Below are 5,828 nucleotides of genomic sequence, written 5' to 3'. Positions count from 1 at the left end.
CCAATATTTTTGAACTTTTTGGGTTTCTTATCATTTGCATGGTTCTCAGCTGTCCATATATTGTGGATAATCCAGCATGGTATACTGTGATGCTATCATGATGCTACCCTGACAGAGTAAACACCAATAGCATCATATTATCTCTTCTGATCTGTGTTGAAGTGGTTCCCATATTATTCACAAGTGTTGCTGAAGATAATGTAGGTTAGAGGTGAGGACAGTTCCTCTCTCGTTGTATTAGTCCTTTGCTCTTCCAAAGGCAAACAACTGGAGATTCTCCAGTTTCACAGCTTGTGTGAAGTGACTTGCCAAGAACCATGCAGGAGGAAGGACAAAAGACTTAAAACTTATGGAATTCAGCCCATGGGTTACCACAGCCACAGGGGTAAGCCTTGGTGTGGCATGGCCATGAAGACTCTGTGTCCTGATGACGTTATGCTGTTATGAAGTACTGCTCTGCTTTTTGCCCTTACATTCCCTCTTAATCTATGAGTTATTTGAAAACATTAGGGGTGCTTCCTGTACCCCACCTGATAGTGTCTCTGGCATTCACAATATTAATGCTTGATTTCTACCAGACATTGCTGATGGAGCACATCATGATTCAGTCCCCACCCTAAAGAAAATGTAGATTGTCGACAATGACCACCACACTTAGAAAACCTTTGGAACAATAAAGTTTTTAGTGAAGGTCTGTAGCCATGTTTTTTACTACTGACTCTAATCTAAAAAACCTTAGGGAACACTATGAAGATCACAAAGCCGTACTTTTATTAGTTAAAGTTCTGGACCTTTTTGTGTTCAGAGAACAAAACCATGGTAGCACTGGCTTACAGGACCCTCACTGAGGGTGGAAGGGGGTTAATTGATGACTTATACCCTTATTTTGACTTCAGCTTCCTGATATGGTTTACTAAGAATTGCTAATGAGTAGATATGCATTTTGAGGATTTAAGGTAGATATGACTGATTATTATATAAATGCTTAGATTTGTGATTCTATTAAGAATTTTACAAGATTACTTTTAAAGATAAATAATAAAACAATTACTTCTTTCTTTATAAATGCCAATTGCTCCCTTCCAGTAAGGGAAACTAGCTGAGAAACTTAACATTCTTGCTTACATATTGTGAATCTATAATAAGTTGCTTGGTTATGGATGTACTTGGGTTTATAAGAATAACTTCATTTTTTTAACCTTAATACATAAGGTTATTTCCTTTAATGCTAATGATGTATTAACACATTGTTTTTTATCATAATCATTTATTGGAAGGAAACTGAAATATATTCACATTTAATTGTATACTGCTTGAAAGAGTTTGCTGGGATATATAAATGATGGATGAAAGAATAAAGCATGGTGTGGTGTGGCTGGAGAACTGTGTCTTCCATCCATGGACTATGTGTGTCCATGTAAAGGTTGTGTTAAAGGGGATTAGAACATTGTTCCTACTCTCCACCAATTGTGTTTACTGATATATGTATATATGTGTGGAATACTTGTAACCTGCTTTTGGAGCTTTGCTCTAATGTTTCAGTGTGTGAATATAGACATGTCTATCTGTAGGTGTGTATACATGTGTGTGTGTGTGCATGTGTATCCATGCATGTATAATTGTATGTATAAACTTATTATATCCTGCCCTTTGCTTCATACATTCATTCATTCATTCATTCATTCAGTGTGTGTGTGTGTGTGTGTGTGTGTGTGTGTGTGTGTGTATTTGTGCGTATATGTGAATTTTCTCTATTTCCTTTTTCTCTTGCCCCAAGAAGTTAAAAATCATCATAGATTATGCACTGGCCACAGGGTGTTATTACCAGTAAATTAGATTTTCTGACTTCAGAAAAAAGGTCTGTTGAGTAACATGTTTAATCACTGGTTGCCTTTGGCAGCAGACCCCATTAGTATCTGAAGCTACCCCAGTCAGCAGCTCTATCATTTACAGCAAATTGCTGCCTGTTTGTATTTACCCATTACTAGGATGCTAAAGCCAGAGTCATTGGCATTGACTGGTCCTGGAAAGTATTTAGAGAGCAATTCAGAGTCACATTTGACCTCTTTGGACAGAAGGTAATCCAATGGAAATTTTGGATCTTGAATTAGCACACAGGCATGAAAGTATTGGCTGAAAAATCACACAATGGTCAACATATTTACAGGAATACCCTGCAGAAGATATAATCCTTCGTCACAGAGGAAGAAAATGCCAGAAGAAATAAATTATCAATAAATTATCAAAAAGCATCCCTTAGGTCAATAAAGTATATTCAATGATAAACCCTGTAGGAACAAACAATTATTTGGCTGGGAAATTTCAGGTAACTCCCTGACACTCAAGGACTATGTTGAGTATTGTGAGATAATGTGAAATCAGCTTAAAGGCATGTGCACAGCAGGCACCATTCCAAAAGTATCCAGAAGCAGCATGATGAACTACATTCAGGGCAAAGATGGTGCCTCCCAGACCCAGAAATTCTGATGAGATCCAGCTAAGAATAAAGGAATCATATATGGGATTCACTTGTGAATCTCATGACAGTACAACCGGTTAAAAACAACAAACATAAACTTCAGGGAGAACGACCTGAGCTTTCAACCAGTGTTGTACCTGCAGCTGATGAGATTCACACATGAGCCTCAGATGGCCAAAATATCAATGTGAAAGACAAATTCAACTTCTCAGATTAATCAATATTGCTGAATCTTGTTGGAAAACAGAACCTAAGGACACTACATATTATTTACCATGCAGTCATGAATCCCACTGGAGAGAATAATGATCAGTAGTATGTGGTTAATCTGAACCACAAGGATGTGTGCAAATGGTCTAAGTTGGGGGTGATGTGGTGTGCTAATAAAGTGTATAACAGAGGAGGTTATGCTCTCTTTCAAGATGGGTGCTCCTAAAATTATGGAGCATGACATACTGTGGACTCTTCTACATACTTGCTGTCCATTGTGTGTGGCATGAAGGATGTGTCCAGGATATGAAGTGCATCATCCACAATTAAGTTAAACCCAGTGTCACAGACAGAACTTAGGATTCCTGCTCCACACTTAAAACACCTTTGATAAATGATGACATATTAGAGTTTCAGAGGGATCATCTGAAAAGTGTAACTGTAAAACTTTCTGTGAAATAGCATTTCAGAGAATTCTACTGCTGCAACTGTTTAACTGCCATTATTCATTTCTCAATGTTATAGGTCAGGACCAAGACATTATTAGACATACCTGTTTGGGGACAGTAAGAGCTGCTATCATAGTTCAAGCCAAGAACCTAAGAAAATTCAATATTTCTAACTAATGTAAAAAGTGCCTACTTGGGAATGAACAAAGCTGTAATTCATTAGGTTCAGCAGCCATTTCACAGCCAAGGAAGAAATATCATATCCAAGTCAGTGCTGCTGTGTGCAGTATGTGTCAGAAAAACAGGAGGGGAGCTATGGGTAAGCAGGACAAAGCATGAAGAATACTTAGGATGCTAGAAATTATAGTCTATGTTATATGGTGTATATTATATTATACAATGTGTTACAAAATTATTGCTGTACATCAAGAAGATGTTCATCTTCTTAGGAGTAGAAATATTTGAGCAGAGGTTCCAGATTGGCAGGGCAAGTGTGTTTCTACACAGAGGTGTGCAGGATACCCCTCTTGCTGTGCTTGCAGCACGCAGGGCTTCAGACAGAGCAGAAGCACATCCATAGCTGCTCAGCATTCAGGAGAAAAAGTTCAAGAGTAAAAATTAATACTAGTTTTGATCTGTCTGCGATAAACTTTAAAGGAGATGAGTTAACTAAGGTTAAAAGTCTTTGAGCAAAAGCCTATAATAAGTTTCATCCTTAGCCTTGGGAAGGCTTCACCTAAAAAGCCCCTAAAGAGACATAGCAATGAATATCTCCATAGCCTATTACCTCTGAAACTGCCTTTATACCCTGCCTTCAAGGCTGGCCACATGGTTTAGTTCACCACTGCGAAACTGCAGCAAGAGAACACTGCTCATAGTGATTTGTGTTTATTTGCTTGTTTGTTTGATTTTGGTTTGGGTTTTGTTTGGTTTGAGGTTTAGGCTTTTTTGTTCCACTGGTTTGAGGTTTTGATATTTTTTTGTTGTTCTGGTCATTATATTGGTATTTTGCTGTGGCTATATGCATTGGTTATATTGATTTGGCTGATTAGAGAAATGGCTGCATTTTTGTGAATTAGAAAACATCATTCTCAAAGCCTTCACACTTTGACAGCTCTTGTCACCACCTGTGTTGTCACACTGCTGTATCCCCAGAATTCACAGACAGAGGTGGATCTCTATGAGTTTCAGGCTACATTGTGAATTCCCAGCCAGCTAGCCAGTTCTACACAGTAGTTTTTAGGGGGCATGGATGTCATGATCTACTCTGTGAATACCCACTTATTGATGAAAACTGTATCCACACCGTACCCTTTAGGTCATATGTGTAGATACCCCTAAAATATGGTGCAGGCATTCACATGGTCCTGAAATAGTCATGCAAACAGAATTAATGAGAGCCACCATTGTATTGTTCTAAAGCCTCTTAGGAAAGGAGTATTCATTCAGAGTGTTTAAAAAAGAGAAATCCAGAGCGATTTGCCTCTCATGTCCTTGAAGTACAGCCTCAGGGATAACTATAAAGTTGAAATAATGACTTCCCAGATAAAGACTTCCCAAATTTCCATGTTGAGAATTCCCACACATGTTGAGATGTGGCTTTATTTTTAGGTAATATTAGTGTGGCGACATATTTAGAGCTTTTAGGGTTTTGCTTGGTTTTGGAGTGTTGTTTTTTTACTTTGATTTATATGTATCTTTCCCTGCTGGATGTCTGTGCACCACGTGCATGCAATTCCTCCGGAGGCCTGTAGGGGCTGAAGGGGCGTTCAGAGCTGGGCTGCCTTGAGCACCTCTGCATGCTTGCCCACTCCTGAGACCAGCCTCACCTCTCCTAGGCCCGAAGCAGATTCCCAAGGCCTATAAAGGCAGGTTGCATGGGGCCTGCGAAAGAGACTTGGGACTCACCCACTTCTCCGTGGGATCACAAGGCAAGGCACTTGGTGCCCTGACTAACAGTCCCATGTGGAGCCTGATTCTCACTGTAGAGCATAGCCTGCTCAGCAGACCCCGCCCCTTGGCCTCCATGTACACAGTGCCAACTGCTGGCAACTCCAGCAGGGGTCCCCAGTAGTGATCCATCTCAAGGCAGGGCAACCCAGAATTAACTGGAGGGATCCCTGGAAACCTATTGACTCCTGGGATACATTCCATTCCAGGATCAGGTCTGGAAGAAATTTGCAGTTGTGCATTTCACCGATCGCCAGGTGATACTGTACTAATCCTAGATCACACTTGGAGACCAACTGCTCTGTAGCTAACATGTGCTTGGTGTCCAGACATGTAGCAGTTTCCCAGAGAACTGTTAGCACAGTCAAAGAATGAATCTGAGTTAGTGAGTGACTTTTACACCAGATTTACTCCTTCCCACCTCACCTTCCAATCTCTTCTATTAAGGACATCCAGGAGCACTCAAGTATTACGAACCAAAAAAAAAATGTTTCTGTCAATAACGTGAAAATTTCAGAAGAAGGAAGTAGAGAAAGTGTCAGATTCAACACTGTAACTCCCAAGGTAGGTCTGGGTCTTGTTTTTAATTTGACCCTGGTTCTCAAACTTCCCCTCTTTCTGATATCAGTCTGCTTCTGCCTCCTGAGTGCTGGGATCAAACAGATTTTCTGCACTCCACTGTTCTGCATATTTTAATGCTTCTTATATAATTTTTGAATTCCCTGACTTTCATCAGAGTG

This window comes from Arvicanthis niloticus, unplaced genomic scaffold (assembly GCF_011762505.2).
Source record: "Arvicanthis niloticus isolate mArvNil1 unplaced genomic scaffold, mArvNil1.pat.X pat_scaffold_78_arrow_ctg1, whole genome shotgun sequence".
Taxonomy (NCBI): Eukaryota; Metazoa; Chordata; class Mammalia; order Rodentia; family Muridae; genus Arvicanthis; species Arvicanthis niloticus.
This window is presented reverse-complemented; position numbering follows the sequence as displayed.